The sequence below is a fragment of the Mustela lutreola genome, chromosome 10 (assembly GCF_030435805.1).
Source record: "Mustela lutreola isolate mMusLut2 chromosome 10, mMusLut2.pri, whole genome shotgun sequence".
Classification (NCBI taxonomy): Eukaryota; Metazoa; Chordata; class Mammalia; order Carnivora; family Mustelidae; genus Mustela; species Mustela lutreola.
Genome location: NC_081299.1, coordinates 49,767,473 through 49,793,299, shown reverse-complemented (window position 1 = coordinate 49,793,299; position 25,827 = coordinate 49,767,473). Strand labels below are relative to the sequence as shown.

At 40.6% G+C, this 25,827-nt stretch overlaps 1 protein-coding gene across 7 annotated transcripts in view; it reads right to left on the bottom strand.

Moving 5' to 3' along the window:
- Positions 1 to 25,827, bottom strand: part of NFIA (nuclear factor I A) — a 566,515-nt gene that overhangs the window by 152,502 nt on the left and 388,186 nt on the right. The window lies entirely within an intron of this gene.

Sequence of the window (25,827 nt, the reverse complement as noted above, 5' to 3'; positions counted from 1 at the left end):
ATTAAAGTCTGAGAACCACTGTCTTGCATGACTGCGTCTTCCCCACAGCCCTTCTAGGCCCCTCCTTACTCACTGCACCCCATCTACTCCTCCCCCACAAGTCTGCATGTCTCACTCCCTCACCTCCTTCAGGGCTTTGTTCTAATGTCAACTTCCCAGTTAACCTATCTGCGGCCATCTTTTTCAGAACACAAATGATCCTTACCTCCTTTTTTCTCTTCTTTTTGTTCATTTTTCTCCACAGCACTTCTCACCATCTGGCACACTACCTTGTATTTTGATTCTCCGTCTTCCTCAACTAGACTGTAAGCTCTTTGGTGGGCAGGGAGGTTAGGTACTTTATTCGCTGATGTAGCCTGTAACTAGAAGGTCTCTGGCACAAAGTAGGTGCTCAATAAACATTTGTTGCATGTTGAAGGAAGGAGTGTTTCTGTTCTGCTGCTTAGTAACCATTGATTTATGTAAGATATTGGATATCTCTGAGCCTCAATCTCCTCATTGATGAAAAGAGGATTAAGGAAGATGAAAAACATACCCTGTGCTCAGCTCATTTTAGTCACTCAATTAATGGTAGCAGTTGTGATCATCGTAATAGAAAAAACCATTTCTTTCCTTTAAAGATTTATTTATTTATTTATTTTAGAGAAGGAGTGAGAGTGCATCGGTGGGGGAGGTGCAGAGGGAGAGGACAGAGAGAATCTCAAGCAGACTCCCCACTAGTGTGGAGTCTGATACAGGGCTCTATCTCATGACCCTGAGCAGAAATCAAGAGTTGTACACTTAACCAATTGTACCATCCAGGCACGACGGAAGAAACTTATCTCAATATCACTAGAACCAAATGAAGAGTAATGGTTCGAACTTCTAAAAGTGTTTTAAAGTTGGGAGAACATTTGGGGGTAGGTAGCAAGGGTGGCAAAGATACACCCCCCTTTCTAGGAGCACACTGTTGGGGAAAAGGATAATCTTCCTATGCTGACATGGTTTTCCCAAAAGGCAGCATTTTGATGAACTAATTCTTTAGTTGAATTATAAGCATACACTTAATTAATCCTTCAAAAACAAAATATGTATTGAATAGGAAACACATTGAAAACTTAGCTTTGTTTGTAGATGTTTTTTCCAAAATATTGCAATAAAGTGTTTGGGAACATCTAATAAAACTAATATGCAGCCAGATTTTCCTGCCCCAAAACTAATTTGTGCTGATTACAAGATAGGTCACAAGGTCCACATACTTTATTTTTGATGCATCCATTCTAATTGTTACTATGGACGAAGACTAAACACAAAAAATAAAACATCCTGTTGGGGAATGATCTACCCAACACACACCACATGTTTTCTCTTCTATCATTAGTCTAAGGGGGATTTCCACAAAAACAAAATTCTTAGAAACTAAGTTTTCACTTGTCATTGCTGCATATTCCCACTTAGTCACTGTCCTGGGACCTCCCAGCTGCTCTCCAGTGACATCAGTCTGAGCTTGCGTATTAAAAAATAACCATAGTGAGGAGTTAGATATTTGGAGAACAAAAACCCTCTTTTTGTTCTGCTATGCTTACCAATACAATATCACGTTATACAGCTCAACAATTTAACACTGCTGCATTCCCTATGGTTTTTACTATGAACAAAGACTTTTGTAGCTTCCCATCCCTAGGGATCCAGGACTACGTGAAGGTCCGGGGACCAGCATTCCTCCCTGCAATGGATGGACGAGGTCAAAAGAGAAGCTGATCACTGCGTGGAGACATGGCAGTTGTTGAATCACATGCCTTCACACCTACCACACTTTCCCGTGTTTAAATGACCCTTGGGGTCCTTAGCAACAGTAGCACATTCACGTAACGCTATAAACAGGAAAGTTCTTTTTTGGAGGAACATTACAGATGGAACTCAAAAAAAAGGTCACCAGGCCAGGAGAGCCTGAGAGCTGGCAGCAGGCACCTTTGAGAGCAGCACTGGTGTTTGCTTTTGTAGGTGAACTGGCTTGGACAGAACCTACCTTTACACCCGCCTTGAAGAACCCAAAGTTCTTTCCACTTGGGGAAAGTGCTTTCAGACAACAATCTGCTATCAATCATTTCTATTTGGAGAAGAATTAAATCAGCATGTTCTCACTCTCTCTCAAAAGGCTCTGCATTCTGAATCATGTTTCTCTTTAGCCAACAATAGACTTTAGTCACTGCGAAGGGGATCTTCAAGCAATTGGGAAGATACTTCAGAGATGGAATTTTTAAAGATAATCACAAGGGCAAACACCTCTTCTCCCCATGCTCCAGCAAGACCCTTTCTAAAAAGCCACACAGTTTCCACCTTGTGAGGCCAACTCTGCTTGTCTACATTCTAAAGTATATGGATCCAGTCTCTAAGCAAGTACTGGTTATTAAAAAAAAAAAAAAAAATCAATGGGAATTGTTTATGGCTCAGCTTTAATCAAAAGTCTAGCTGTGAGAAATATTTAAAATCATTTGAAGACTATGAGATCTACTACTTGTATAGACTTTGTAAAGATTCACGATGTAAATTTCTCTAGCTCTTACAAATTTCTTGATGGATTAGGAGCAAATCACCTTCATGGGTCACTCAAGATTATTTTCATTGAGCTACACATTTGCATCAGGTTCTCAGCGTCTTGTGAGTAGCCCTAAAAAGACCTATCTTACCAAATCCTTTACCGCATTAGCCTCAACAGCTTTGAACGCCACCAGACCCCTCGGTGTTCTCCTGTTGAAGTTCTATATGAAAATATCAGAACTGCGTGCCAGAAAATATTTTCTTTCCTGGAGGAATTGCTATGTATCACCTTATGGTAATAAGAATCACATAAATAGTCATGTAGATTTCTCTTTTTCCTTTGGCTGCTGGGAAATTCAGAACCAAACATGCCTCAATGTTATTAATCAGGTAGATCCATATGGTAGAATCTTTGTTCAAGTTTTTCCTCTGATTTTACCTTTCTATGTTAATTTATATATTTCCCAACCCTCATTTTTTAAAACGTGTTTGCATTTTCCATTCTGCTCTCCTTATTCTTTTTTTTTTTTTTTTTTAAGATTTTATTTATTTATTTGACAGACAGAGATCACAAGTAGGCAGAGAGACAGGGAGAGAGAGAGGGGGAAGCAGGCTCCCTGCCGAGCAGAGAGCCCAATTTGGGGCTCAATCCCAGGACCCTGGGATCATGACCTGAGCTGAAGGCAGAGGCTTTAACCCGCTGAGCCACCCAGGTGCCCCTCTCCTTATTCTTTATAAGCCATCTGATCTTTATGAAATGGAGCTATTATATTATATATGCACAAACAGATCATATACATGTGAACTACACATAACACACACCTTTAAGTAAACTTGGTAATCAGAAGGGTTACCATTTATTTTTAATTTTGTTTAAAGAGTTGTCATGTATTTATTTGAGAGAGAATGCATAAGCAGGGGGAAAAGCAGAGGGAGAGAATCTCAAGCAGACTCCACCCTGAGTACGGAGCCCTATATGGGGCTCGACACAGGGCTCCATCTCACAACCCTAAGACCATGACCCAAGCCGAAATCAAGAGCCAGATATTTAACGGACTGAGGCACCCAGCCACCCCAGAAAGATCACAACTTAATAGTATATTTCTTTTCATGGGAAAGAACTACTATGAAACAGAAATAAAATTGGTTGTACTGGATTATTCCTTGTAGAGAATTATTTTAACAAGTTCCATAAATCCCTGTGGGCTATCTACCAATATATAGAAATAGCTGTATCACACTTCAATAGCATTTTCTGTAATATTATTTTACCTAATTCAAATGAAGATTTAGACTTCATGGAATCTAATTTTTAATGGACTTGTTCTCAAAATTTCAAACGTGTTGATTGTTTACAATTCACTATGTTTATTCCTCATGCTCCAGTGAAGTGGGGAGAGATCTATTTGAATATCATATAATTACACTTAGAAGAAGATAGGCATGAAGATAATGCATAGGGAAGTGTTTTGTAAAACTCCACGGTATAATACAAATGTTAGCTATTATTTCCACTGCCTGTAATACAAAACATGATTATCAGAGATGCACTGGATCTGCTCATGAATTCAAATTTTCCTGTGAGTTCCTTTAATGGATCTCCACAAAGCAGGGATAAACTCAAGACTCCTCAGATATCTGACCACTCTTCGGTCTCATGAGACTAGGACTCAATATCTAACTTTAAAATATTTTTCCTATAAAACAGAAGTAAAAGCCTAAGAGATGAGAGATATTTTTAGTGGAGTTATTTGCCTGTTTATTATTTTTTTTCTTTTCTTTCTGGTTATTAAACACAAAGGAGCTATTCCCTAATAATCCAGGAAGCACAGAACTAAGACATTAACCAGCTTGTGTTCCAAACTAAAAGGAGGTTAAAAACACAGCATTGTAATACAAACACAGCTTATAAGTACAGCGTGTGTACCTACTGTTCTGCCATTTAAACTTTGAGTAGCTGAACAAACAAGTCTATCTTGAGGAAACAGACTCGGTAATTTTCCATTTGGACTGTTTGAAATTTCACCAAGAGCCTCAAACTAGCCGAACTCTGTACTGCCAGACATTTTCTTCCAATTTGTTCTCTCTCCTTCTCCCCATCAAGATTTCCCTTTAACAGAAATGCTTTTCTTAAAGGTTGTACTTTAAGTAAAACAAAACAAAACAAAACTTCAGTTTCACAGATACAGAGATTAAATTTAAAAGAGAAATTATAGAGGTGGTACCCCAGTTTTAGGACCTACGTTGATACTCTTCCCCATGGCCTAAGAGAGATCCAGGTCAAGCTTTCATACTCTCGTGTCTTTTCAAAGTTCAGAAAAGAATTCAAAAGGTCTCAAAGGAAGGCAAAACACGAATTAATGAAAAGATCCAGATGCAACACTGCTGCAGGAGAGGCAGTGAACCCTAACAGCGATGTGAGGGGTCTTTAGAGCCCTTCGACACAGGATGGGAATAAGCACGAGGAGGAAAACTTCAGCGCGGGGCACCTGGGTGGCTCAGTGGGTTAAAGCCTCTGCTCGGGTCATGATCCCAGGGTGCTGGGATTGAGCCTCACATCGGGCTCTCTGCTCAGCAGAGAGCCTGCTTCCTCCTCTCTGCCTACTTGTGATCTCTATCAAATAAATAAACAAAATCTTAAAAACAAAACAAAACAAAAAAACTTCAGCACTTAGTATGGAACTAGAGAAGACTATCTTCTCGTAGCTTTCGTACACTCACCGGAACACTCTGGAGCAAGTGTCAGGCAATGAGAAAGAGCTCTATTATACGATTATCTTGAATATGCACAAAAGCCCAATTTCCAAAGACTCAGATCTCAAAATATGCAAAATGCTTGTTCTACAAATATACCCTTCTAGGGTGCTTTTTATAGAAAAAGAAATAAATAGGATCTTATTTCCACATTAAAGCAACCACTCTGAACAGAGGGATTCCTCCACCCCAACAGTGTGTTATAAGTTATCAATAGCGAAAATATAGTCCAGTTCATTTAAGATGGAAGATGAGGTGTCGAAATATTATTTAAAACTAGTAGTTTCCATTTTGGGGGGGCACCGGCTATATGCTCAGCATACAGCTGAGTGCTAAATGCCTTTTATGCATGATCTCATTTAAGCTCTTAACGGCCATGATAGGCACTATCATTACTCTGATTTAAAGAAAAGGAAATAAAGGCTCATCAGAGAACAGTCACTTTCCTGAGATCACAGCTACTTCACAACTGAGCCAGCAGTGAAACCCAGTTTTCTGGGTTCCTAATCTGGTGCTTTTCCTACACTCTGGTTGAATGATGGGGTGGGCTCAGTACTTGAACTCTGAAGACAGTGACTTCACCACGTGTGTGAACTGACAGCATCTTTGATTTATGTTGCAAGGAGAACATAACAGGGAAGGCTAAAACATGAAGGCCATCCTTGTGGACACTATGCTTTCCCATTATTCCCCCAATGTCCCCTTGCACAAGTCATACCAGCTCACCTGGCTATTTTTTAAGCACACCATGAACTTTCAGATCCCACAGAGCCTTTGGGGGCTATTTCTACTGATTTGGGATGTGCTTCCTCCTCCACTGTCTCATTCCTCTCAGCTGGGCTGAAATCTAACTCTCTGTTCCCTGTCCCTGAAGTCTGAATTAAAGCGTTCTCTTCTCCCTTCTCAGGGAGCTCTGTTTCACTCTTGGAGTAAGCACTTAGCAAATTCACCCTGCATTATTATTAGGACCACAGCTGCCCATCACCTGCAGGAAAAAGTATGTCTCTTAAAGGACTGCCCCCAAACCATTTTGGTACCAGCCACGGACCTCAAGCAGCATCCTGAATGTAGCAGGGTCTCGATAAATGTTTCATGTGTAGTTAAAAGAGGAAACTCGGGGTCTACTACTGCAACATTTATATCGAAGAAAGGACTATTCCCAAAGGAAGTAGGAAGTATTTTTGCTCACTCTTCTTTCTGAAAGGATTTTTCAGACAGGCTATTGCCATTCTAAGGAAGGTAATGGGGCTATTTTTCTGTTTAGGAACCAGTGGTTTAAGTAATGTAAGCTATGGATCAGTGGTTTGCAATGATGGGGCTGATCGAAAGACAATCATACTCAGCATTGCTAAGGTTAATGGCATTGCCTCTGATAGGGGAAATTTAAAAGTGGAAGATAGGGAAGAAACCAATAAAAACATTTACACACACCTTTAATGGTATGCAGCGTAGAACCCACTTAAATGAATCCCAACTAATGAAAACATCTTGAAAAGAGAGTGATTTTTAGAGAAACCTTTTATCTACAGGTCTTATATTTATAGAGCAAACCTTTTAAATGAATACAGGGTAAAAAAAGAATTAAACGAGTAATTGTTGTGATTCATTGTGGCTCATGTAACTTTCATCAGGCCAGTGAAATGAATGAACCATTTAACGAAGAAGGCTGTTCTCCACCAATTTCTGTCATATATGTCAGATTATACATAGCCTTCTCGGCAGGCACCACAAAGCAGAAACAAGGTCTGGGGAATGACTGAATCTTGCTTGTCCCCTGTACCCAGAGGTGGGCACAGTCAAAGACGTTTCTGTGAAGGGGAGGTGAAAGAATCTGGTTCAACCAGAAGAGTGCATAAAAAGGCAACTGTGGGGAAAAAAAAAAAAAGGCAATTGTGCCATAGTCCTTCCAATATATATATTCGACATTTTCTTTGAAACTTACTATCTTTTTCTTTTTCAAAATGAGCTTTGATGCTTGAATACACAAGTGTTTGGTGGACAGAGATGCCCCCTCCCTTTTTTTTTTTAAGATTTTATTTATATATTTATTTGAGAGAGAAAGAGAGTGCACTGCACATGCGCAGGGTGAGGGGCAGAGGGAGAAGCAGACTCCCTGCTGAGCAGGAAGCCTGGAGCCAGAAGCAGGGACTCCATCCTCGAACTCCAGAATTATGACCTGAGCCGCAGGCAAACACTTTGACTGAACCACCCAGGCGCCCCTGGTGGGCAGAGACTCTAATGGGTAGAATTGGAGGCTCAAAAGCAGAAATAAGAGCTGGAACCAAAAGGTGCTCAAAATTTCTAAAACTGTAGATATGATTTCCCAAAGATTCAAATTCTCTGCTTCACAGTTCTTTCAAACCAGTGGCATAAAAAAGAAGACACTAATATTTCCATTTAAAACCACTAAATACACATAAGAATTACTGGAAACTGTATTCCTATAACCCTCACCATCTAGTGAAATATATCTTCTTGCCAAAACAATAAACGTGCTGGGTTCGAGCTTATTTTGTCTCCAAGATGATTGTCCCAGAAAAAGAAAAGCTTAAGAAAAAGTCAACTAAAAGCGGATCTAAATGTCACTGGCGTATATTCGGTACAAACAAGAAAAAAGGCTGTGGATTCAAGGGAGTTTAAGAATCAAGTCATACACTAATATGCTAACGTCTTCTAAAGATTCCTTATATATATCCTGAATCAACTGGAATATCATTATTAGAAACTGTAGGTTTCATTCATTTATTTGTTTGGGCTATTTGAGGTCATTCTAGGTGCTTACATTTTAAAAAAATTATCTTGGAAAATTTTAGAATTCTAGGTCAGTTTGGAATAAAGGGCAAAAGTGATAAATATGGAAAGAATACTTTTCAGTATCCTAGGGGCTCTGTGGGCAGGCGGGTGATGTTGTGGGCCAAATGGTAAAAGATGCTGCCCAAAAGAGAGCCGCATTCATCTCCCATGAAACAGCTCTGTAATCCTATCCACCTGAAAATGAGTACTAATAGGTTGAATGAAAAAGAGAGAGAGAGAGAGAGATACAGCATATCCTCATTTTGCCTCCTAGCATTTGTCAGGAGACCAGGGCTGGAAATGAAGGAATTCCTGACACCCTAAAATTATTGCAATAGCTCACTCTAGTTCTTCAAAGGTGTTTTCAGATATTTCCTTGTATCTTAACTAAATTCTTGGGAGGAAGAATGGCAAGAATCAGCAGTCCTACTTCATAGACGAAGAAGCTATGGCACAGGGAGGGGAAGTACCTTCTCCAAGGCCAGTTACAGTTACTGGCTCTGAATGTTTTAAAAGCATTTCACAGCCAGCCAAGTGACAAAGTCACAGTTCTGGTCCGGGTTTCCCATTCCTCTTCTACCTGTGTACCAGTCGAAGATTAAATACTTCTATCTATCTATCTATCTATCTATTTATTTATTTGAGAGAGAGAGAGAGAGAGCGCATACAAATGAGTATAGAGAGGGAGAGCCAGAAGTAGACCTGACACAGGGCTTGATCCCAGGACCCTAGGGTAATGACCTGAGCTGAAGGCAGACACTTAACTGACTGAGCCACCTGGGCACCCTCTCAAAGTTCAAATTAGAGGACTATCCACTCTTCCTTTCAAGAAACAGTTCCTCCAGTAAGAAAAGTTATCAAATTCATCACTTCAAGTTTCACCCACTTTCTGGACCCTACAAGATCATGAAAACGAAGAGTGAGCAAGAAAGATACCATGTCTTACATTTATGCTTTCCCATAAAGTATAGGTTGAGTTCCTTGTTAAAATAGCATGGGTTGGCCTTTCTTTTCACACGTGTATTTGCTTAAATGCTTGCACACAGTCCACTTCTATTTATTCTTGTGTTCCTTTCTACTGCTCAGCCTCTTACCGTGCAAAGATCTTTTCACGTCCAAGTCAGCTCTGCCACAGAGCATGCGTTTTCTCACACTTGGACGAGTTATACCTGGCTCTGCCCCACACACCATCTTCTGGCAGAGCATTGTACTTGGGAAAGCCGGTGATCATGGGCAGATGAGGACAGAGGTGGTGGCAAAAACGAAAGGCTATCAAATATGCAGCTTAAATTCCTGCCAGTCCCAGCCAAGACCTAAGGAAAGCCTTTCCTCCCTGATTGGCAGCAAACTTCTTATGCCTGGCCCCCAAAACCTCCTTGCTGGGCTGCCTGCTGACCTCCAGTTAGCACAGGCACCCCATGATCCAGTAAGGAAGACTACAAGTGGCTGGACTGGCCATCTAGGCGCTGAATATAGGAAAAGATGGGCCGGGAAATTCAGCTCCTAGCAGAGGCCCACTCAATGTGGACGACATCATTTATGATCTCCCCTACAGCAGGGCTTTATGGAAAGCTCATTCTGCATACACACTACCCCAGATCAATAGAGATCCCATAAGGCACAAGAGATGCATTTCATTCTGCATGGACAACAGAAGATCGTTGACCCAGACTACGTGATGGGCAGAGTGCTACAGAAAAAAAATAGCAAATAAGAAAGAACAGCCCTTAACTTCACAGAGTTTACTTTCTACTTTATGATAACCTTGGCCTTTGCAGACACTATTCGGAGAATCACACACAGGAAGATGTCATATTAAAATGGCAATTGTTCTATTCAAGATTCTAAATAAGTGACTTTCCAATCAACTTCACAACTTGTTGGCAAACTGAGGGAAGGATTTCGGTAGCCTTTCAAGTAACTTTCCCATTTCAGGTTATTGGGTGGAGGATATATTGTTTGAGTGAGTGAATATAATGTGTGAAGATTCAGTGTGAATATTTCTGTAGTTCACAGTAAACATGAAGAAATTAGAGATAAGAACAGTCAAATCACAGAAATTCATGTAATGTGCTTATGCCCCAAATGAAACTGTACTAGTAAATAGGGTCAGGGTGGCTGTGTGCCAACAGGAAAATGTGGGACTGTGTCTGCCCAGTGTGCTTCTCACTGCGTCCCTCAGGCTTGAATTCTATAACAATTTAAACTCAACAAATGGATTTTCTCTGATTCCAACCCAGCAGGCTAGTACCTTGGCTAGCAAATTCACCAGTGCCATGCTAAGCCTTCTTTTCAATATTTACAGAATAAAAGGCAATTTCGGTTTTAGCCTTGAGCACATCAGATTTTGACAGCTTGGAAATGTCATCCTTAGAGCAAGGACTTTTCACATTCACAGAGTTCTGGCTCTAACTATGCTCTAAATGCAAATGCAAATATCCTTGACCAGAAAACCTTGAGCATCATGTTCTAAGAATGTTAGTGAGATTACATGAAGTTCTTTTTAACTGTATTAGTTTCCCTCCAACATCTCCTAAATTGAATTAGAGTAAAGTAGGGAAGGCCTGGGTTCGAAAGGTGGATGCCAAAGAAGTCACATTTTAATTTCGTCTCCATCTCTCCCTTCTGGATGTTTTCTATCTGCCAGCCAGTCAGTCAGCAAGCTTCATTCCAAGGAAGGCTTGCTGGATGACCGGCCATTCAAGAATGAGACAGGATACAACTGGTGTGTTGGAGGCTCTTCAGAAACGCCATGCCTCACCCAAACGGAGCTGTACCCAATGCTCTTTTTGCTTAACAAGGACCTTGTGTTTTACCCTTGCACCCATAGAGAACCTGTGAATCCCATTTATTAATCAAGAGTACTAGAACTTGGGATGCCTGGGTGGCTCAGTGGATTAAAGCCTCTGCCTTTGGCTCAGGCCATGATCGAGCCCCACATCAGGCTTTCTGTTCAGCAGGGACCCTGCTTCCCTTCCTCTCTCTCTGCCTACTTGTGATCTCTGTCAAATAAATAAATAAATAAAATCTTTAAAAAAAAGAGAGAGAGTACTAGAACTCACTGATTAGGAAAGTACATTGATGATACATTTTTTTACTGACAAAGCAAACTCCCAAGAAGATAAATGCACAAAATCAAAGGAAATAAAAGATGGTGAAACTCCTGCATTTGCAACTTAACAAGAAGAAGAAGACGCTCAGAAAGGAGAGGGTAGGAGAGAGAGCAGACAGCTGAGGTAACATGCACAGTGGCCCAAGTGGTTTTTAAGAACATGATTGTTTAAGAACATGATTGTTTAAAATCAATGTCAAGTGGTTCGTGTTCTGACACATAAGCTAGGTGCTCCCTCCCCAACCCTGTTACCCTACAACTTCACCAAAATCAACTACCCACATAATTTCTCTGTGGATACAGTACAAGCCTGTAAGAGAGGGACTGAGCCCAGCACTGGGGGCATGGGACCTGGAAGAGAGCGGCTGTGGAGAAGATCTATCACTTAAACTAACTCAGCAAATGCAGGAACCTAGAGCTACAAGGGAACTTTAGCCTGAAAGCCCTCTCGGAAATATGAAAAAATCCTGCCATAGACTGTAGATATATTTCTTCTGAGTCTGGGATGGGGGTTTTGAGCTCATTCTAAGGGGCCAGGAGACCGTAGGTACCATCTGGGAATCTTCATACACTTCAATATTTAGATTAAATATCTAATAAATCACTTCCACGAACACCGAAGACTTAACTACTGCTGTCTCTTGCAGAGCCTCCAATCACTCGTACCTGCCTTCATCATGGGCTTCACACACTGTCCAAACACCTTCAGGAAAACACAGTCACTTTTGAGGGCAGATATCTGTTTAAATATCTGTCTTCCTTGCTAGAACGTGTACCAGTGAGGACTGCGTCTGCATCTCATTTATCTTCATATCCCCATCACCTGACACAAGGATTAGCACACCTATTAACAAACACAAGTATGATTGGGCAAGGATGACCTGGAAGGAACGAAATTACCTATAATTACGTATTCTTTTTCCCTTAAAAGACATTCAAATCCAAAGTTGGTGGTTACCAGGATGGGGGCTGGGTAGGAGAGATGCTATTTGAGTGTGCATCTTTGCAATTAGTAGGTAAGGAAGTTCTGGAGACCTAGCACACAATATGGTGATTATAGATAACAAAACTGAATTATGAACATTATTAGGGACTAATTTTAATTGTTCCCAACTCTAGAAGACATGGCAATTATGCCACGAGGTAGAGATGTTAGCTAAGGCTATCTCATAGCCTTAAGAAATGTGACATGGGAGTGTAGAGGCCTGCAAGTAATCACTGTGTTGTATACAGTAAAACTTACACAATGTTGTATGTCAAATATATCTCAATTTTAAAAAGACTCTGAACTCCCAAGGACAAGATCTATTCATTCACTCATTTACTCACTTATTCACTCACTCTAAAAATACTTCTCGAGTGCCAGGCATATGTTTGGAATACAACACAAATATGAGTTTCTGCGCTCACAGAGCATCCAGTTAAAATCGTGATCTCCTTGAAACACGTTAGGGGTACCTAAAGAAAACCCTGGGGCTTCTATTCAGATTTATTTTGCATCCTCTAAGAAACACTCATGAACTGGTGATTAATAATGCCACCTCTGTCACTTAGTACCTAGGTCAGATGGTGACGCATCATCTATAGCACTCAAGGTGCAGGAAAATTCTGCACACCCACTCTCACTGGTTTCACTTTCGGCACACTCTGACATATTACTGTTTTCAGGGGCCAAGATTTGGTGGGAGGGACTGACAGGTCATCTCATTTTAACTAGTTAACCACCATCACTAACCACCATAGGTATGCCATCACTGTTGTCACTCCCTATCCTCAGGTTTGTTATTTCCCTGGGAAGAGTGGAGAGAACAGATAGAAAACACACTGAAAACCTTATGATGCAAGCGATTGGAGATTCTGATGATTGCTCTAAAACATTTCAGGGCACCTCACTATCCACTCATTATCTCTGTTTCATCTCAGACCCTCCCTGGGAAGATGGAGTAGCACTTTCTTTACCCTTACTTGCTGTTGACCATGGACTTGTGCCTCAACATCCCTGAACCTTATTTTCCTTGTCCTCTCAGAACTATTATGCCAAATTAAGATATCCAAATGATTTAAAGTTTCTAGTACATAATATTATTCAATGATGGTCGGTTCTCCTGCCTCTCCTATCGAGGCATAGAAACAATCCATATGGAGAGATCTGAGGCTGGAACTCAAATGTTCTGCACAATTATGGATGATGTGGCTACCCAAACTTTCTCTAGCTCCTGTATTCCAAAAGTGTGCTTTCCTGACCACTTTATGTAGAGAAGTGCCGTCTCAGTCTCCTGCTTTGAACTGCTTTCACCCTTGACCCTCACGATCAATTCTCCTCAGGTAGAACTGAATTTGACAATATTTATTGAAAAAAAAAATGAACAGACGAATACATTATAAGGGATGATGGGCAGCCCATCTAGACTGACTCTTACGGGCATCTGCTTTTCTCTTCTTCTCTCTCCTTCCATAAGACAAAGGTTAAGGCCTATTATTCAACCACTGGTCTATAACTGAGGCTTCTGTATCTTTTCTCCACTAGGGACATCTTATACATAATATTTTCCCATCATGGAGCACATTTCTCAAAGTATTTAACTTGCTATCTTTATTAAATAATGGATAATTCATCTCTCCCCCACCATTTATCTAATGAATCTAAACTATGAATTTCTGTATGTGTAAGATAACCAGTAGGTTCACAAACGATGTCAAAAGCAACAACCTTCAGCCTGCCTAGCTTTATCGCGGGGGCGGGGGGCATAATTTCTTTTAAGATTTTTCTTTTTGCCCCCTTCAGGGACCACCAGTTGGCAACCACTGGTCAAGAGTATGTTGGTGTGTGCTGAGTTTTACTTATATGGATTTCATGATTATCAATTTGCAAACCCACTAGAACTCAAAGGACATGCATGTTCTGAACACTGCTACTCTTAGAACTGGCTGGTGCTTTGACAACAAGGTACTTCATTGTCCCCTTCTCTGTCATTAAGGATCTTACAGTCCAAAGCTGCAAGAATGCATTTAATGGAAAAGCTTTCACTTTGGGCAGCATTTGCAATTTTAAGAGAAGATAAACCTCTCTATGGAGTTAACATGATCTGTGGATAAGGGACATACTAGGAATCAGATATCCTAATGAACTTGGTCTTACTCACTCGAAATGGAGAATTAACCGATTCCTTTAAATAATTCAGAAATCTAAAATCAAAGGGATGAGGTACAAGTTTCGATTGTACTGCATAAAAAACAGGGAACAGAAATAAACATTTTATGTTTCAATAAATAGATTCCTACATCTATTGCCACTGAAATACCTTCAAATTTATTGGCAACCATAATGGTTTTATGCATTCGACAAACATGATGGTATCTGGTATTAATACCTTACAACTCATCTCATTTTATACTCTCCATTGCCAGTAGAAAAACCAAGTGAAAATTTAGTCCACTGCTGAGAACTCTGCCTTACAGAATCAAGGACTTGTAAGACTTGAGATGGTAAGGCAAAAGAGTAAAGAATCTTCATAAGAAAAATAAGAAGGTCATTTTGTCCCCCAAATATCTGAAGCAAGAAAAAAAAAAAAAAAAGGTGTGTTCTGGATTGCCCCCTGGCATATGGCTCACGTCTATGAGGCAATGAGGTAGATGAAAAAGAAGACGGGCTGCACTTGATTCTACTACGGATTGCTACGAGTCCTGGGTACTTCACATCCCTACATAGATGCATACATAAAATCTCCACAGGAACAGTCCTGCTAGTTCTGAGGACATAATTGAACCTGTGGGAGCCTGGGCAAGGCTGAGGCAGATACCTGGGAGGATGAGATAAGGAATAAAGGAAGAGATGACAATCCCAGATGAAAGAAAAACAGGAGGAAGGAAAAGGAACCAACATTGTGTAAGCTCAAAACAAAACAGCGGGCGAAAACATATTTCCTGGGAAGGTGATGACATCCCACCTTACAAAGGAGGAAACACAAGTCCGAGACTTCAAATTACTCGCCAAAACTGACATAATCAATAAGTTATGGAAACAGCGAATGAATACCGTTCTTTCTATGGTACAATGTAATGGATAAGCGATGAGACTCCGCAGTTGGAGTAAGTTTGGATACACTTTCCACCCTCTGGACGGTGGACACACTATTTAAACTCTTTGTGTCTCTGTTTCCTCCCATGTAAAATGGGCACGCCAACAGTACCTTTTTCCGCAGGCTTGTGGTAGGATTAAATATGGAAGAGAGAACTTCCAGCGCAATGCCTTGCTGTGGTGTCCATGAAAATGACCCATCAGATTGCGTGCTACAAGGAGCATGATTGCCTGATGACCCCAGCTGCCATCCCTCTGTTCGAAGGCCACCCTTCCTCCAGGATATCTTAGCCAATGACTAGGGGGGAGAATACTAATGCAGACCCATTCCAATGGGACACAGAACTTTTTTTGAGAGAGAGAGCGAGCGAGCACATGTGTGTGAAGGGGGAGGGGAGGGGCAGAGGGAGAAGGAGAGAGAGAATCTTAAGCAGGTTCCACGTTCAGTGCTGAGCGTATTGTGCAGGGCTCAATCCCATGACCCTGAGATTGTGACCTGAGCCCAAACTGAGAGTCAGACACTCAACTGACTGAGGTACCCAAGCCCTGCATGGGACACGGAACCCTTAAAATAGGTGCCTTTGGTTCAAAGACTCTCCACTGGCCTGTACAAAACTTTCTTGGAAGTTTAGTGCTATGTGAGATTCTTCCTACAAAATCCTCCTTCCTTTCCCATCTCCTTCCACAGGTATCATGTCAATACTGTGGTGTGAAAGCTCTCCCAGCTGACTCTTGTTCCCTCTCTTTATATTTAATAGGCTTTACCCCCAAATAAATCCGAGCACGAGTAATTCTGTCAGGGGATATTCTTCTTGGAAGATACAAAGTAAAGTAACAAGCGAGCACACAGCAAGTCCACAATGAATGTAAGCTATAATCATGATTATTATCACCAAAACCATTATTTTTATCATCGTCTCCCTCGAAAGCCCAGTAGAGTTTAATCCTAACTTTGGAAACTGTTTTCCTTGAACCTGTGAGCATTATTCTGTATTTTGAATGGGAAGGTTCAAAGATGGCACTATGTTTTTGTAACATATTCTGACAGTGTTTTGTCACACCTAGCAAAACAGTCCTCAATTACAAATGAAAACATATATATTTCATTTCCTGTAGAGGCCATGAAAAATATGGTACCTTCTATTTTCAAGTCTGTCTGAAATGCCTTTTGTCTATTTCACCTTTGAATGTGGAATTTCCCGGTACTTTATTATTTGACTGATTTTCTACTTTCATCATCTTTCATGAAGCAAAGAATCTGCTGATAACGAAATCTTGTAACAAAGTATACTTCCTCCGCATTTGTTCTGAAGAAGTGACTCACAGACTGTCCAATGGCTTACTCAATTGCTATCCCACTAATTAAACTTAACAAATTTACTTGCTTCGGTTGAATGGCTCTCAACTACCATTCTCTATGTAGTGACTGTGCCTTACAAGAGGTTTATTGTTCCAAGATAACTAACTACAGGACCAGGTACCAGCAGATGCAGAAAGAATGGAATTTAAGTAGTCAGCTCGTTAGAACTTCGTGGTCCTCTTCCCCCGGGGTTCATTTTCAGGGGCTGAAATTCCAGTGATTTGACTCTTCATGATCAGTGATGTTACCACCGACTACTCAGACCTTTCCACGTGCTGCTGTTACGACCGCACACCAGGCTGTGTGGGGAATCAGGACCGGTGGCCAGATAAAATATAGGAGTGAATTTAGATAAACAAATACTTTTAAAAATGTTAAGTATACCTATTTAATACTACAAAATTAGTCATTGTTGATTTATATGAAATTCAGATTTAAGCTGGTGTCTTCTATTTTTATTGCTCAATCTGGTAACTATTAGGGAGAAAAAGAAAGCTTCATGGTAAATGTACTCGAGACCTGGGGGCTGATGATCTAAATGGTGTCATGAGATAAGGGATAAGCTGGAAGCCCGCAGATTTAGATTTCCATTAAATGAAAAAGGAATCGTTTGCATGAGTGGGTATGTGAAGTCAAGTATCCCATGTAAGTAACTCAGCTTTTAGTATTACATGCATAAGGAAAAAACCTTTGGGGATACTAAAGGATGTTGCCATGGTAGATGAGAGAGTCTCTCTTTGGCAACGTTACAAATCAGGCCTTTGTCTACAACTCCACGCTAGATGCTATGCTTGCTCTGCTCTGAACATTAAGTATATTAAGTATCTCACAGATCGTAGGGGCTGGGGATATATTTATTGTATCAAGAAATGAATGGATCTGGGACGTGCATTCCGCTGTAGAGCATATCATAGTTTACCAAGGAGTCTGCCAAGTCCTTTCCTTGGCCTCGAACGCCCGGTACCATTTCATTTCCTGCTTCCCCCATCTCCAATGGCTCTTTCCTTCCTTCATGCCCCTTAAGCCACACTGACCCTCTCACTGTTCCCCCAGCCTCCCTCAAAGCCTATACATTTACTGACCTCTCTTTCTAGGCAAAGTCCATAATGACTGCATCATTTCTTCTTCACCTTCTTCAGGTCTGAACTCAAACGTCGACAGTTAAAGGCCTTCCCCGACCACACTATGTAAAATAGCTCCCATGTCCTCCACTGTTCATCTCCTTATCTGCCCGTTTTTCGTTGTAATATTTACTATCACTGGGCACATTGCGTATGTATTAGTTAGTTCATCGTCTGTCTCCTCCCACCAGAGAATAAGGTTTTCTCTGTTTTTGTTCAATGCAGTGACCAGTTCTTAAGATGCACTAGATAAATATTTGTTGAATGGAAGGATGAATTAAGCCTTTTCCCCCTCACTAGACTATCGAGTCCTCAAGAACAGGATGTCTCATCCATTGCTACATTCCCTCCAAGCATCCAGTACATTGTCCAAATGCACCTAGCAGATTCTTAGTAATTATCTGTTGAATTACTTATGAGAAAATTGAAGTACAAAGTCTTTAAGTGACTTGGACAACTGATTTTCTCCTAACAGATGCTCCGTGTCAGGCTTGTCGTGGCAACTCTCCTTTGCTAATCAGACCTATTCAGAAGCCGTGATTTGGCTTCTCCTTGCTCATCTCTTGAGTTTATAAATACTGCTTGCTGAGAAGCTCTCTGGTTGCAAAAGATCTACAGAGATCTAAGAAAACACTGACTATCCTTCATGGAGAGACTGTGGGAAGCCTACTGCTACTTGGTTGGGCCTTGCCACGACATCCTTTCCACCCCTCTCTTTTGCTATGTACCATATGATGCCTGCAGACAAGGCGTATGAGACTCCCCTGCTCCCTTTGGGTGAAAATCAACCATGGATAGCAGTGCACAACTGAGATGGGGCCGAGTACTCTGCAGTAAATATTACCCCTCCCCCCGCCTCTATTTGAGCTATCCCAGTAGATTTCCTTAACAACAAGCTAATGCCAAGGGAACAGAGTTGCCTGGAGCTGAGTAAAACCTGAAGAAGAGAAAAAGAGTGGGGAAGCTGTAGGGAAGAAAAGGTGCCAAAAATCCTTGTGGCCACATGCATTTTTCTAGCAGACAACTAATCAATCTGGATTAGTGACTCCAAATCCCCAAATAAATTATTTATATTACATTCAGTTTTCTAATATTATCCACAAATGGATAATTCCTTCCAAAAAAAAAAAAATAATGTACAAGCTTTAAATCAACAAATTCACACTCCAGTGTCAAATCAGACCCTATTATTTGTGGCAAGGAAAGCTCATACACTATTCCTGACCTGAACGAGCCTCCCTGATAGCTCACTGTGCTGAGTTTTAATTGATGGAGAGGTATGCTAAAGTGACCATTAAAAGTACCCTGCAGGTCCTTCTAAGGTCCTTCTCTGTCAAAGGGTCCTCTCCGAATTGTTGGGGCTCAGATCACAGGGAAAACCAAGCAACAGCAGATGGGACCGCAGATAAACACCAGGTGTACCTTCTACCACACTGTGACTTGATGACGGCTCCTCATTTGCTTTCTTTTCTGAGCCCAATTTAAATACTACGTGAGTTCTATTGCTTCCCATTTTTGGACTCAAGATCTATGGACAGATTTACAGAATCCCATGTAAATTATAAATAAACACTTAAAAATGCCTTTCTACTTAGAATGTGACATCCAATAGGCACTCAAACGGTTGTGTCTCCTGGGATAAGAGTTACAGGCACAAATGATTTTGAGGACCAGAAAGAAATCCCTTTATTTCTTCTTTCTTCTGTAACTGTGTGTGAAGAACAGGGTGGGGAGGGCAGGTGGCGGAGAGAAGATGTCTAAACTAGACCACCCATCCAGTCCATTTGAGAATTTAGACATTAGGGAACGTGGTCTAAAACACTCCCTATTTTGGCCACTAGCCAACCACTTAAAGTCTGTTCAGCTAGTTATCCTCTATATGTAGACAATAAAATACCCATAATGTGTGAGGTCAACTACTTTCTAAGAACGACTACAAATTTCCTCTTTATTTTTCAGTTGAAAGAGCTCCTTATTTACAGTGGGTCCTGTGGTAAAGTTTAACCTGGTCTACACTGTGGGATGCACGTGGGGGTGGGGGTGGGGTGAAGCCTGCAAACCTCCCTGGGTACCTCATCTTTCAAAAGGCAAGATCCAAGAATTTCCTTTGTCTGGAGGCATTTCTAAAGAGCCTGTGCAAATAATGATGGGTCACATCTGCTACCAATATTTAAGAAAGCACGATTCACCTGGACTCAGAATGACATTTTAGATCAAACCAAATTCTGGTTCTCCAGTCTCTTAAAGGAGAGAGACTGGGTCCATTGCATTGCTGCAAATTCATCAGTCTGAATTTAATTATTCAGATCTGGAAACCAGAGGCATTTAGGTTGGAATGTCTCCCTAAGTTGGGACCTTTACATGGTTTAGAATATTGATCATTACTCATCTGCTGCTATTCTGGGGGTCACTCCAGTGAGTCTGTCCCTGCAGTGTTTTTGGAACAAACACTGTGGAGAATAACTGTTGCTAGGTAATTGTCAACGAAATTCATGCAAATGATGAAATACTGATAAATTATATTTATAAGTCAATGATGCTACAGTGCTCCTGCTTTCCCAGGAAAGTGCGAATTATAAGGCTGTATTGCCTCCAAAATTCCTAAAACGATCCCATTAATCAAAACGGTTCCTAAAATGGGCAATCCAACCAGTAGTAAGTAAGAGAAAATGCTTAGGGTTTGGAATTATGACTCTTATTTTGCCTTTCTGCTACATATTAATATTGTAACACGGCAAGATACCCCCTTTTGAGGAGGTAGTGAAAAACCGTGAAAGGACAGGGCTTCCAAGGTGTTAAGAGCATATTATCAGACAAAACAGTGTTATTCCGTAAGAGAAGTAGAAATTTACAGTTCTCTTCTCTCACCCCCAAATTACAAAGTGGATCCCACACATAAAATCTAAAGCCAGCAAGTTCGTAGTTTTGACAGTTATTTCATAAGTATTGAAATATTCAAAATACTCACAGAAATGGGTTGATGGATAACTAGGGAGATGTGATTGTGGTTGGAGTACATTCCTTGTTCATCTAGCAATGTTTAGCAACAATATCTAGCATGGCAATACAAGATGGAAATGACACAAATGACGTTGGTGACCAGGAGAGCCACACTCAACCAATTCTCTAGGATGATTTTCAAATTGGCAGGTAGAGCTGGACATTTTCAAAATCTGGGGCAAGCATCATGATTAATGGCTTTCCACTGATTGCAAAGGCCCATCTGAGGGTTTACACCACCAACATATGGGCGACCACTAGACAAATGAGGAAGGACAAACATGATTAAGCCTGAAGGAAATAATCCAAATACCAACCCTGCTTTCCTGTTATAAATATCACATTTTAAAAACCACGAAGATGAGGTTATTAATAGTAGTTGGTGCAGGTGATGAGACAAAGTAGGTTGTGGGGGGTCGTGGACATGTGAACACAGCTTTCCTTTTTCTGGCAAGGGAATCCCATATTTTCTTCTTTTTTTCAGTAGAGGGTGTTTTCAAAGCGAGTCCCAGCAGGGAGTGTGCTTTGAGTGCCAAAGCTGGACGACACCATTCCCTCAGACAGGGACTCGGTGTGGCCCTAGAGATGCATGACTTGAATTTAGGAGGGTTATCACATGAGATTTTTCCCTCCTTAGTGACTGACCTGAAGAATCACAGAACACAAGCTTTAGGGAACTGTTCACAGGTCCCGTAAATACTGTCTTTTCAAATGTTCTGTCCGTATAAAAACTGTTAATAGCAGCCAAAGTACCTGTTGGGAATTCATGAAGGTGGCTTGAGTCAATGTTCTAAGTTGAAGCCCAACCAATAAGGCTCACCGCCTTCAGAGTCTCTTGCAAAGCCAGAGAGGGAGTTACCGCACGAAGCAGAAGAACTAAATGTATAATTCCCGTCAGAGCTGAGAACTCTGTCAGAATTTCATCCCCTATGGTAAGCAAGCATAAGCGAACAGTATAGTACTTCATAGCTTCATTCACACCTGCTCACGCGGGAGGGGCAGAGGTACCACCTGATCTACTGTGGACATCAGCAAAGCCTCTGGCTTTGGTTTCCTAGCACCATCGGTCATATATGCGCATGTGTGCCCACATGTCCGTGTGCGATTCTCCCTCACAGCCAAGTTAGATTTTTTGCATCTCCGTTTTTCTTTTCTTTTCTTTCTTTCTTTCTTTCTTTCTTTTTTTTTTTTTTAAATTTTTGATATTTGTTTCTTTAAGAACCTTTTGGTCAATCAACAGTGAGCAGACACTCACAAAATATTTGGGGATAATGAGAACATATTCATCTACTTATTAATTCTATTCATTAAACAAATAAATACCAGGTACCTGCTGAGGTCAAGGCACAGAGCTATATGCTCTGCAAGATTGTTTTAAAAGGAACTGGTCATGAACCCAACCCTTAATCAGCTTATAGTTTTTAATAAGCCAGATTCTACGTGTTTGGTGCCAAGGAAAGACTGAGCTAAAATTAAAGCCATCTAGGTGGGGCCCCTTCTTTCCAGAATCACCTTCTCTGGGAGCGCTCATTCTGAAGGTTCTGGCAATTCTGTGACTTCTGTGGTAGTCAACCAGGAGATGAACAGACCGTGAAGAACAGTCCACACAATAAAATAGATATGGCACTGTGGGGACTGTAGACAGATAAAGGAGACTCATATCTGACACTTCAGAACATAGTAGGTACCTACAGAAGGTATCTCTCTAATAAAAGTCTTGGTTTCTTTCTGACACTATTCCCCTTCTGTTCCAAACCTCCCAGCTTTTGGCCTCTCCAATATGCATGCTCTTTACAGATATGAGCTTTAACTAAGAGTAATAATGGCTACTTTTCTTTGAGTCCTTACTAGGAACCAGACATGATGCTGTTTCATGTATGTATTCTCCCTTTTAATACGAAGTATGTTCTTTTAGTATTCCTATTTTATTGATAAGAAAACTGAGTTTGGAGCAGCAATTGATTCCAAATCACCCAGCCATTATTTCATCTGAACTCAGGTCTGTCCGACTCTAGAGGCAGAGTTTTTAATCATTATATTATACCCATTTTGAGTTTCAGAGATTCTGATATTTTATCTCTGGGCTTCAAATAATTCCTTCAAAATTCCCATCTAATACTCTAATTGGACAAAGATTTGTTTCCTTTTACAGTTGAATCTTAAGGGAGTACAAGAAAAGAAAGCAAAAATTCCACAGAAAGAAACAGACTAGCTGGACCGGGAAAAAACAGCTGCATCCACTTTAGGTAAAGTTACATGGCCTAGTTTATGGCTTTGGATGAAACGGCATGTTGCCATTTGTCTATTCATTCTCCATGGTTTACTAGGAAAATACCATTCGTTTCCCATTACCTTTCTCCTCAAGAGCCAGGATAAAAAGAATATGATTTCCCCTAGCATATATACATAAAGAAGATGTAATACATTCCCACTTTAATTGAAGACCAGAGTCTGTCACTTCTTCACCCACCAAGATTCCCAAAGTTCTTAGATGTTGGTTGCTAAATTTATGAGAGCTGCCTTTTTAAAAACAATAACAAAACAAACAAACAAAAACCTTTTAGGAACTCATCATCCATAACCTGGGTAATGAGAAAGAAAAATCACTCTTGGAAGTTGTAGAAAGTTCTAGTTTATGGCTTTGGAAAGTTCTCCTCTAATGCACTAGAAAGTTCTCTAATGCACGTAAATACCTGGTCCTGAACTCTTCATTTCTCTTCCTTTAGGGATTATGTGTCTTTAGAAAAGAGGTAAAAATCATGTTTCCTCCAATCACTTCATCTGAGATCGAAAAAAGGCAGGTAGAGGAAACTGAGTGGGCTGCCATTCCTCTAGGCTAAGCTTCAATCAGAGTCATCCAAGACTAAGCAGTCTCTACTTCTTTTTCTTTGAAATAAAGAGAAGTTTGAAACATAGAAACCTATTACTTTCTCTCCCAGATATTAATACTTTTTTTGAACTTATACAATCTTACCCACCCCCTCTTCACCCCCAAATAGTATCGTGAATCCTTGAAGTAGCACCAAGTAATCTGGGGTTAAAAATGAACTTGGCTAATAGCTCTGCCTTTGGCCAAGAAATCCAGGCTCCATCCTGGTTGCTTTTTGGAATGGGAAATGCACAATATCGGTATTACAGGCAGCTCCAGAAAGGCATGCCAGGCCTCTCTCATGCTCTCGATTTATATTTGCATGTGAACAGCTTGTCGGCCATTTTATGAAGACAGATGAATCGCAGGCCTGCTAGAGGGACGGCCAGCCCTAAATACACGAACCACATACCCGTACAACCATTAAGTTTTAAAAATGAAATGAGAGTAAAATGAGTATCTCTAGACACAACTTCAGGCAGATTATATAGACGTATGATCGATAAATGAAACATTTAAGGTATCACCTATAAGGTGGAAATGAAGGATGAAACCAATGTATAAATAAATCCCTTTAAAATTTCAACAAATAATAAGATGGAGCTATTTATGACACTAAAGACAAGACTTCGGGGGGGGGGTCTCTCTTTTCTTATGCTGGCTTTGAAGAGACACCTTTGATGAGGAAATTACCATTAAAACACTAGAATAAGAAGAGGGATAGCCAGAGAGTCCATATTTAATGTCAGAATCCAGTAATGAAATCAAGAATTTCCCAGGCTTGGGAAATGAAACAAAGTCTGTAGTGAGAGGATATCTAGTGTGGTAAATATCCTCCATCCCACAGCACCGACATAATTCAGTTTACCTTATCTTTTTCAAAAGATCAGACGGAGATCAAAATGGAAAAATATATAGCACAACAAAGGAGCGACCAGAGGAATGAGATCATTCTAAGTAGATGAAAAACCAATATGGGAACGGATGATATGGACAAGAAAAATAATAAGTAATATTGAAGAGCTAACCATTCTTTATAAGCTTCATGAATATGTGCATCTTATTTAGCTCTTCAACAGTAGACTCTTATTATATATTATTACTATACTATTTTAAAGATGAAAAATAACTTTAAACTTTAAAGAGTTTGAAGTTTAAAAAATAACTTAGGGGCGCCTGGGTGGCTCAGTGGTTTGGGCTGCTGCCTTTGGCTGGGGTCATGATCTCAGGGTCCTGGGATCGAGCCCCGCATCGGGCTCTCTGCTCCGCAGGAAGCCTGCTTCCCTCTTTCTCTCTCTCTCTCTCTGCCTGCCTCTCTACTTGTGATCTCTGTCTGTCAAATAAATAAATAAAATCTTTTAAAAAAAAAAGAATAACTTAAAACTTTAAAGATGAGAGGTTAAATAACCTGATCAATGTTACAAAGGTAAGAATAGCAGAGGCAGAATTTGAACGCAGGCCTGATGTCACAGCCTGAGCTTTTAACTACGATGCCATGCGTCCTTCACATGCCCCTGAAGGTCAAGCCTCCCCATTAGAATCTTTAGTTCTATCACTGAGGAAAAGCACTTTGGAATTTTATGAGATGGTATCCGGGAAAGTACATAGTACAATGTTCAGTATATGATAGGGACTGCCAGTTCACTTTTCAGTTTTTACTGAAACTGATAGTTTTACTCCATCTTAAATTCCAACCTATAACAATCTGTTCTGTACTTGGAGCACATACCACAGATCCAGTACTTCACTGGATACTCACAAGAGTATACGTAAGAGTATATATAAATTTGTATATAAAATGCGCTTTCTATGTTAATCAAGTTTCTGCAACTGAAAATTTATATAATTATACAATTTAGAAATTTAATACTGTCATGTACCCTTATGATTTTATTTCAGACAATTTAAAGTGGAAAATCCTTCAAAGGTAGAGATCATTTTCTGAAAGCAATTAGGAAAGGGCTGAGCTCTGAAAGGCTACGAAAGTATTTGTCAGTTGATGACCTTAAATCACCAGTGAAGAAGGTGGTGGGGCATTTGCCACCTTAGAAGGAACTAGAAATCAGAGAGGTGGCGGCTCCTCACTTGTGCTGTAGAAGATTCGGATTTGGTAAATCAACCCTACCTCTCACAGCCATCAATGTTCCTGGAAACTAAGGTTCTCATGAGTACCCTGATGGTGTTTTGAGAGGAATGGAGGAGGGCTCGGGGCTGCTAGAA